Raw genomic sequence first — 10,310 nt, forward strand, 5'->3', positions numbered from 1 at the left:
TGCTCCCACTTAGGAGGTCAGGCCATCCCTTAGGCCCTCGGCAACTGGCCAAGCCCCTGAGTTGCCCTCTGCCTCGATGCTTCCAGGCAGGCTGAGACGCCCTGGGAGTGACGCTTCTGGGCAGCTCATCCACTCAGTGGGGAGCCCAGTCCAGCTGTGAGCACACCCACGGACATGACGGCACGCCGAGCCACATGATGGCATGCTAAGCCGGAGGCGCCTCCTTCTCAGTGGACAGAGACATGTCCCGGCCTCTGGCCAGCTGCAGGAGAGAGACTGACCAGCTCCCAGACTTCCACTGTCTTTCCTACACACTTAGATGAAACTGCTCAGTCATCGTTTCCCACTCACATTTCAAGTCTGGGCTAGGAAAAGGAATCCTGTTCTAGAGAGTCTGGAAGTGCTGCGTGCTGTGCATGGGTCAGACTCACGGCAGACACAGGACTCGGGACTCTAGGAAAGACCTGAGGCACTTGGAGTGGAGAGCACTTGGGTATTGTCCAGCCCACCTCAACTGATGTGTGTGTGTGTGTGCAAACGTGGACTATCCCCAAGTCTCCACTGAGGGGGACCTTCCTGGGGAAAAATGTACTCATGAGCCACACTCATCTCCTGCTGCTGGTGGTCAGCTCTGAGAAGCACTTACACCCTGTGATCAAAAGACCTCAGGAGAATGATTTAGAGGAGGGGTGTGTATTTGGGTCTCACAGCATCAGAGGTGCAATCCCAGGCCGACTCGCTGCTCTGGGCCCCCGGTTTGGCAGAACAGCATGGCAGAGGGCACAGCACAAACTACAGATTTTCATCATATTCTTCTTCATACCAAACCCTCAATGTTTTAAAAAATAAAGTCAGCTTTATTGAAGAAAGTTTTTGATAAAGGAATTAAACTTTCTGATTTTATCAAATCTTGACCCTCCAGTGCCTATCTTTTCAATATTCTGTTTGGAAATAGAAAGTTCTCATAAGTCACTCTGCTGGATCCAGAAAACAATAGCTGTCTTAGGAAAAAGCAACGACACAGTTACCTGAGTTGTGCACTGACTCAGCTACCATTTTCAAGGAACAGCATTTTTTATAGTACCTGAGAGCAGGACCAACAGGTCCCCATGATTGTTCAGATGACCCATCAGAAAACGTTTGCCTGAAAACAAACATAAGTAAGCATATGACTTTAAGAAAAGTGGCCGAGAATGTTTCTAATAGGAAAAAAAAAATACAGCTTTCCAGGAAAAATAGAAAACCTATTCATCATGGTGAACTTGACATCTTCCCAGTACAGACTGCGTTCTGACCCGACCAGTGAAAACGGACGTGTGGGGTTTGTGGTAGATGTCAACACTTGGAGAATCTGCCGAGCTCTGTGAACCCAGTGCAAGGTTGCAAAACTGACTATTTAAGGCCAAAGATCCATTCAAAGTGCAAGGCAGATGGATGGACTGACGCCATCAAATATGGAAAGTTCCCTGGGATGGTTCAGCTCTTCCATGCAGCTGACCTCAGGACACCACCTTCTCTAGTGTCCTGGGTGAGGCCGGGTTTCTTCATGCCTTCGACCAGAAGAGCAGAATAAGGTGCATCCAGAAGCTTCTTCCATCACCAATGAGGCAGCAAGAGCCCAGGTACTCAGGAGGCTGAGGCAGGAGGATGGCAAGTTCAAGGCCAGCTTCAGCAAGTCAGCAAGACCCTGTCTTGAAATCACAAATAAAAAGGACTCGGCACGTGGCTCCTGGTAGAGTTCCCTGGGTTCTGGGAAAAAGAAAAAGAAAAAGCAAGGCGACTGAATAGACGTGACTGCACAAGGCAACGCGTCTTCTCTCACTAGTCTTTTTCCATCTGGGGAAACATAGCTATTTTTCATGAAAAATGTTTATTTTGTGAGTTTTAAATGAATTTACATAGATATATTTTTTGGAGTTTTATTAAATTTCTAATACGATAAATTAATATGAACTGTTTAGAGTCCTCAATGATTTTTGAGTATGTAAACCGGCCCTAAGACCAACCGTGTGGAGAACCACCCTCTGGGGCCTGCAGCAGAAGCACTCTCAGTGAAGAGCCCCCGCAGGTGGCAATGGGTGACATCAATCCAGTGAATTGGGGACCAAGCCATCCACAGTCTCGTTATGTGAAGCTAGTTTCTGTCACTGGAGCTAAGAATGCATTTCCTTTGAGGGTGGCGCTGCATTGGAAGAGGTGATTTATCAAAGGCCACAACAGGACCCTAGGATGCCTGCCTCGGGCACCTCTCCAGGGCTGGAGGGCAGGGAGGGGGTGCGCGGGAAGATGGCCTCCCCTGTCCTGGAGAGAAGCCTTGCCAGCCCCTTGCTCCCCGGCCCTGCACCCGCCGCTGTTCTCCTCAGCACCTGACCAGGATCAACCCCTTCCTGAAGGAGCCCAGGCAGCACCTCCCAGCTCATGCCACACCCAGGGCAGGAGGTGTGGGAGGGAAGGAGGAGAAGGTGACTCTTCCTGAGCCACAGAAGGACAAGGCTGCCCACTGGCTGAGGGTCGCTGGCTGAGGGAGAGCAAGAGACAGAGAGAAGGAGAACCGTCAGAAGCCCCTCGCACCTCGTCAGAAGCACGCCGGGCACAGACTCCTGGGTAGACTTCCTGGACGTGGCTGTCCACCTGGCTCAGGTGTGAGGATGCAGGGATGAGTACATGAAGTGACCCGGCCCGGCCCCGAGCCACCCGCACTCAGGACTGATGATGACAGAACAGCTGCAGGGGCGTGGAGGAGCACCAGGGCGGAGAAGCCACCAGACTTGCTGCTGAAGGAGGGGCCGGGCCTGGCTGGGGGCCATGGAGGTTCCATCCAGCACCAGAAGGAAATCAAATACACAAGCACTTGGTCCTCCAGGGTGGGTGGCCCCAGACATGAGGGCACTACTGGGAAGAAATATGGAGTTCCTCTGGTCATGCAAGCCGGACACTGTAAGTTAGCCAAGGAGACTTACTAAATACGCCTTTGGGATTTAATATGCTAATGAGCTTCGGAAATCTCCGAGAGGGTGAATTAAAATGAAGTTGTCCCCAAAACTTACCTATCAGCAGCATTGTTTTAATGTGGCATCTTTTACAACTTATGATTTGGGGAAAAATTTGGAAAATGCTGCTCTTCAAGATACAAGTGATAATGGGAAAAAAAGACTTGGCCACATCATGCTCATGACACAGTCAGACGCTGGCAGGAATCACAGAGGCACTCATGTTTTTTGAGATAACTCCAGCACCTCTGCACGTCCCTGCCTGAGTGTTTATTTGCATAATCAGAAGTAAAACCTAGAAACTCAGGTATCTGTCATCCCAAGGAAGCCACACTCTGTGCCAGTCCCTCCTCGGAGCTGTGGGCAGCACAGAGCTGGGGCTCAGTGGAGCCACCCATCCAGCACTCGGCCACAAGGGCCGGACCCCAGCCCCTGTGCATCCTGCAGGGTGGCCGGGAGCTGCTACACTCCAGGTCGACCCTCATCCCCAAGGCCTCTCCATGTCCTGTGAGAAGTGTCCCTGAGGCTCCTGCTGCTAACCCAGCTCCACCAGGAGAAAAGGAAGGCCGCAGGGAGCCCAAGGGGAGCAAGCACTGGCCCTGCTCCTGCAGCAGCTCACCCAGCCCAGCAAGCCCATGTGCAGGCAGGCCTCGCTCCACAGATCACTCCAGCTGCCCAGCTGAGACCCGCATCCTCCTGCTGAGTTTGCATGGGAACAGACCAAGAAGGCAAAGGGGAGAGTGGGTGGGCACGCACAGGAACCAGGGGTGAAAGTCACTCCCTGTGATCTGAGAGATACTAAGGGTGGGGCCAGAAGTACCTCTGCCTGGGACCTCACAATGGGCCATCCGCTCCATCGTTTCTCTAAGCATGTGAGCACTGAGCGCAGACTGGCACGTGACGCCCAGGCATGCCACGGAGCCACTACTCACCCAGCGTCCACACCCACCAGGCACCCTCCAGCTGCTGGAGACCCAGGAATAAGCACGTGAAACTGTTCCCAGAGTCTGCATCTGGCCATGCTTATCTACAGTAAAAAGTGTCAGGTGTTAGTTCACAGCCTGCCCAGAACTGGGTTGGAACAAGAGGTTGTTGGGGGGGGGGGTCCAGGAGATGGAGCCCAGAGCTGGGTGGAGTAGGCCAAGACAGGCCCCAGACAGCGGGAAGGCAAGAAGTCTAAAGACACCCAGCTGCAGACCCAGGGAGTGTGTGTATGTGTGTGTGTGTGTGTGTGTGTGTGCATGCACCACGGCCCACACAGGTCTGGACACCCACATGTGTGTCCACGCACCATGTTAGGGAAGGATATTGAAAGCAGGCAGGCAGAAAAACCAGGCACGTTCGTCAGCCTCAAGGTTTGTCCTGGGCCCACCCCAACCAAAAATGATACAAGAACAAGACATAAATGGATCCCAACCAAGCACTTTGCTGAGCACGGCTGCCGTCCCCACGGTGAGTCTGATGTTCCATTAACCACGGACGTCGGCTATGCTAATTGCAAAAGGCACCTGGGAATTCTAAGATGGCGCACGCTTTTAATGGGGGAATAAAAATTCTGAGGCTGACGATATAGTTTTGAAATAAGTTTGGGGAAGTAAACTGGTGGAAGAAATTTGGCAGAATCTTCAGGACTGCTGCCTGGTCTAGACAGCCCCAGAGCTCATGCCCAGGCCCCCGACCCTGTCCCAGCATAGCGGACCCCCCCCAGGGAGGGCCCTGGAGCCCAGGAATCAGGTGACCTCTCGGCACAGGGAGCTGTGGGACCCCAGTGGAATGTGTGTGGGTCTCTGTTTTACAGAGCATCTCATCAGTTGTCAAAAACTCAGGAGGGATTGTTGTCCCCCTTCTAAAGATGCAACATCAAAGGCCACAGGACAATGCGTCCTCCTTCTTCCCTGTCCCACAGGTAGACTGAGAAGTAGTGTTGCCATGGAAAGAGAGAAGAATAAGACAGACAAACAGAAAGAAGCCTCTTGGGGAACCACAACTCTGCGGCCACGGCCCCAGCCACCCCCCCCCCCACAGCTCTGCTGCGACCACTCACCACCATTCACAGCTCTGCGGTGACCACCCCAGCCCCGCCCATGGCTCTGTGGTGACCACTCCACCACCACCCAGCGGCTGCAGAGTGTCTCCCTAAAACGTCCAAAAGGGTACTTCCCGTTCCTCCTGCTCTCCTGACCTCTTATCGTGACTACTGCTCCTGAGGGGTGGACTCCTGAGTCCCGCTGGGCTGGTGACTGGCTTGTCCCCTGGGAGCATGTCAAGGGACACCAGGCTTGGGCAGTGAGCTTCCCGGCAGCAGGAATGGAGCAGAGGCTCAGCTGTGTCCCCACCCTAGTGCCCAGAGCGGCTACGGTGTCCTGTTCTACCTTCTCGAGAGTGTGAGGGTTGCTAGTAGGTTTCAAGGACGTCTGTCACTCACTGTCACACCACTGAAATCAATGTGAAAACTGATACTGGAAACGGGGTTGCAAGGAAACCGTTCCAGTCTGCTGCCCAGGAACGCAGAGCTGCCAGGCAGGTTTAGGGCGGCCAGCTGGGCGCCCTGTTCCCAGGCCTGGGACCCACTGAGCCGACGGCAAGGCCGCAGAGGAGCTCATGGTCTAGACCATGGCGAGCCATCCGACGGGCTAGCAGTCCCTACGGCCTTCCCAGGGGTGGAGCTGGTCAGTGGAGTCTACTGGACAGCGAGACAGAAGGCAGGAGAGGAGACTGCGGAGGGCCAGACCCAAGTGTCCGTTAGGCGCTCATGCAGATGGCAGTGGTCAGGGTGTGTGATCGTGAACTGATCGGGAACTAAGGATCGCAGGCAGGAATCAGAACGTTCTCGGAACATCCCCCAGGACGAGCTCACAGGCGGGACCCGGAGGCTCCTTAGAACTGCTTGGCTGTGATACCGCGCTGACCACTCTCCCACACAGATCAAAGAAGCACCCAGAGCCCACGCCCAGCTCCAACCCACCACGGCCCACTCCTATCGTGAGTTCATGAGAAAAACAGGAAACTATGGGGGAGCCCAAAAATTTCCTGTGCAAATCAAATCCCCCAGAGGGCTGGCTTTGCTCTCGGAACCCCCCAGGCAGGGGACTGACTCACAGACATCTCAGCGACATTCCTGAAACCGGCCTTTCGCAAATATAGCTCCCAAGACACAAAACCAGCGGAGAGCCAAGATTTTACAATACAGGGGCTGCAAGAAAAACCCCTCACAGTGACATCCACCCCAAATCTCCAAGTACAAGTATCAGGGTCTTGGTGACAGCTGAGAATGCACAGGGACATCGTCCCGGGCACCCGGGAAGGACGATGAGCCAGGTAAGCTTTCTCAGAGGATGGACCCGTGGCCACCCTTCTATTCGGCTGTTTTTAAATGGCTTTTGATGTTTGAAATTGTCATGGGCTGAGCAGAGACATAGGTGGCAGGCCCTGCCCCCAAGACCAGGGCACTCCTCCCTGATCTGTGCCCAGAAGCTGTGTCTGTCCAGGCCTGCACGTCGGGGTGGGTCTGCTCGCTCTCGTTGGTCCTGGATAGGGCAGGTGCAGCTTCCCCAGTGATTTTGAGGGTGGTCTGGTGTTTCTCACCTGCAGATAGCGAACAGCAAGCAATGGTGTCGGCAGGTCACACAGCATGGTGCCTCACCCGGGTGAGGGCTTGCGTGTCTGTGTGAGCCTATCTCGTCATGATCACAGCGAACGGTGGCGGTGTGTCTTTGCGATTATCTGTCAACAGACAATATCAACTTGGACAATGAGTAAAATTCCCTCCCCGTTTTGATATTTTGGGTTCATACATTCTCTACTATATAAGCTGATTTTACAATGAATTGATCTTTGTGTTTAAGACATAATCATTTCTTCCGTATTTTCAAACTTCTAATTGGAAAGATGACAGAGAAGCATGTGAGCCAAAGCAGCGCCATGGAGTTCTCCGGGAGCATCTCAGTCTTGCACACGTCCACCATTCAATTGAAAAGGTCCTTAGCTTCTCTTAGTTAATGTGAATCGTTTTTGTTTTGCATTGTTTTGTGTAATTCTGCTTGGGGGAATATTTTAATGTAATTTCTGCCTAAATCAAACATCCCTTCTGAATGTCAACTTTTAAATGTCAAAATTTGATGAACCATAAATCTGGAAAGTAAGATTACAATATTCTTAAATTTGAGGCAGAGAAGAGGAGGAGAAAATTCTGGGGATTGTAATGGAAACCCCATGAAGAGAAATTGATAGAAGTCTATGACTGTGATGAGCTGAATAAATACCAATGTCCATGTGTGGGAAATTTTTCTTAAAACTTGTTCATGTATTATTTTGATCCAGTTTTCTGTGGCATTTGGTGCCATAAACCTTTTGAATTTTATCTTTAAATAAATAAAAATGCTATGGAGATAAATATCTTGGAGGTGAACAGGGTCTGAAGAATAGTGGCCCATGGGTACCTGTAAAACCTTGTGGAAATGTGGAAAGCAGCATTTCACGTGAGCTCCTGGCAACTTGGAAACGCATTAAGAAACAAGACATGCCAAACCAGCTGCTCCCGCCTCTCTGCATCTGCACTTTGGCCTGCCTGCTGCCTATAGAGCCCTTGGTCCCCTCCATGTGCTTCTGTGGCCACGGTAAAGAAAACGGTGCAACTGCACACTGTCAGGGCAAGGTGGCTAAGAGGTCAGACCCCCAGGGTGAAGGCCTGAGTCCCAGCTGAACGTGCTGGTCTGGTGGGAGGAAGTCTTGACTGAGCCCAGAGAGAAGAAGCCCAATGCAAATTAGGACCCCAGGACCAGCGGCAGTGCCTTGGCCTGCAGACCCCCTTCATTCTTTACAAGAGGCTGCAACTGACCAGCTCTGCTTTCTGGGGGAGAAGTGAGGTCATTTTGTTCCCTGGCTGTTTAGTGTGTAAAGAGCAGAGACGTGCCAAGTTGCGTAAATCAATTCTCCTAATGTATTATACAAATGGCAGTCCGTTCTCCCATCGGATCGGTCTTCTGGACAATAGTGTTCCTACATTAACTATATTGTACACTGAGACATGGAAGGAAGGTACAAGTGGAGGATCATAAGAGGAGGAGAAAGGAATTGTCCTCTGGCCACCTGTGGCGTTGGCCAGGGTCTCCAAGCCTCAGGACACCTCCACACTGCCCTGGGGTGAGGGGTGCAGAGACTGGGATGAGAAGCAGGCCGTCAGGCTCTGGAGGTTTATGATCATGACATCGGGAGCTCAGCCGTGCAGCTGGGCCTGGTGGAGGAATGGAGGACGAGCCCCGCTGACCGGATCCCCACAGCGCAGTCTCCCCCACAGCCTCCGCTCCAGGACGCTATGTTGCCACGACATGGCTTCTGCCTCCGCTGTCCTCCCGTCACTCTGGCCCTTAGCCTCCGAGGTACAGAATCCACCCCAGGGGGCTCTGGGGAGTTACCCCAGCCTGCAGCTGCAGAGAGGCCAGGCTGCCCTGGACACATGAGTGGACCTGGCAGAGCTTGGTCAGCACAGTCAGCCAAGGAAGGCCTGGAGAGCCACATTCAGATCTTGGGGTTACTTTTCTTCCTCCACACTTGGACCTGCTTCCCCATCCCACTGTGTGTCCAAAAATCTACAAATCTTTCCAAAAATGTGCATGTGGCATATCTCTGTGGAATCAGCCAGGCCAGAATTTATGGCTTAAGGTCAGAGTTAGTGCTCTGAAATACGGTTAATTTTGAACTGGGTAAAAAGTTTCCCTGCACTTGGATTTTACTTTAATTTCTGAAGTTAATCTTCCTGAGGTTACGGAGAATCTCCATGGAGTTAAATCCAGTGGAATTGGTTCAGACCCCATCTATTTTGACCGTCTGTAGCCTTTGGCACCATTGACTGTTATTCTCTCCTTCTTGAAATACCCCCTCCCTTTGGTTTCCAGAAACTGCTCAGTTGGTTTTCCACTCCTCTCCCTGTCTTCCCGGCCGGCTCAGCCTCCCACACCCAGTCACTGAACGCTGCAAAGTTCATTTCTAGTCACTGGGTTCGCTCTGGGTATCCCACAGCCATGCCATGAGCTCCAGATTCCGAGATCCAACCTCCATTCCTTCTGAGATTCCTTCGGTCCCCTGCTTCTGGCTTCCTCCTTGATGACATGTTGGAGGGAGACCACTTCAACACGATGCACAGCTGAACTTACATCCCCCAAACCTCATCCTCTTGCTGCGATTCAGCGAGGAAAGCCACCACCCAGCCACCTGAAGAGGCTTACAGCCTGGAGCCCCACGGCCTTCCCCATGCTCCCACTACCTGTGAGCGCTGGGGCGGGTCTGGGATGTGCCTGGGGTCCAGCTGCTTAAGGCTGGTCCCCACTGCCAGTGTCCAGAGGGGGCCTTGGGAAGGGGTTGGATCATGAAGGTTGACCTCATCGTGGATGGGACCACTGAAGGAGCACAGCCACATGGCAGCCACGTGGACGAGGAGATGGTGGGAACGGTAGGGGGACCAAACTGACAGGACTGGCTGCTGGGGGCAGGCCCTTGAGACTATATCATGTCCCTGGCCCTTTCTCTCCTTTCTCTCCCACTGCTTCCAGGCAGTGATGAGATGAGCAGCTTCACCGGCCTCACCTTCCACCATGACTTCCTGCCTCCTCACAGGCCCTGAAACAATGCAGCCATCTGGCCGTGGACAGAAACCTCCGAGACCAGGAGCCAAGAAACTCTTCCCTCCATCAGGCTGATTTGCTCAGCTATTTTGTCACAGCAACGAAAAGCTGACGAAACCAGGTACAACGACACATAACTCAAACCCCAGCGGAATGGGAGGCTCAGGCAGAAGATCCCAAGTGTGAGGCCAGTCTGGGCCACTTAGTGGGACCCTGTCTCAAAATATTTTTTTTTTAAAAGATTGGTTGAACAAGGCTCCTAAAGCACAAGAAATAAACCCAAAAATCAGTATGTGGATGGCATGAAATTAAAAAGTTTGTGCTCAACAAAAAAAAAATGAGGTTCAAGAGAGAGCCTACTAAATGGAAGATCTTCGCCATCTCCCCCTCAGATGGGGCATTCATATCCAGACTATATGAAGAACTCAAACAACTTAACACCAAAATACAAAAAAAAAAAAAACCCTAATTAATAAACAGGAAAAAGAACTAAATAAAAACATCTCCAAAGAAGAAATACAAATGGCCAACAAATATATGAAAAATATTCTACATCTTTAGCACTTAGGAAAATGTAAATAAAAACTACATTGGGGAGTGGAAGCACCATATGATCCAGCTGTCCCACTCCTCAGTACATATCCAAAAGATCTAAAATCAGCCTACCACAGGGATACAGCAATGTCCACAGCAGCACAAT

At 51.9% G+C, this 10,310-nt stretch overlaps 1 long non-coding RNA gene across 3 annotated transcripts; it reads right to left on the bottom strand.

Moving 5' to 3' along the window:
- Positions 1-237: 237 nt before the first annotated feature.
- Positions 238-5,425, bottom strand: LOC125617881. 3 transcript variants are annotated; one of them, XR_007349004.1, is made up of 4 exons: positions 5,173-5,425; positions 3,923-4,017; positions 2,572-2,889; positions 243-1,749 (listed from the first exon to the last, which is right to left on the bottom strand). It is a non-coding gene; the product is annotated as an uncharacterized LOC125617881 (long non-coding RNA). The 3 variants fall into 3 exon arrangements; XR_007349003.1 differs by having other exon boundaries at positions 2,572-2,935; XR_007349002.1 differs by having other exon boundaries at positions 238-1,749; positions 2,572-4,017.
- Positions 5,426-10,310: the final 4,885 nt, after the last annotated feature.

This window comes from Marmota marmota, unplaced genomic scaffold, assembly GCF_001458135.2.
Source record: "Marmota marmota marmota unplaced genomic scaffold, marMar, whole genome shotgun sequence".
In the NCBI taxonomy this organism is placed as follows: Eukaryota; Metazoa; Chordata; class Mammalia; order Rodentia; family Sciuridae; genus Marmota; species Marmota marmota.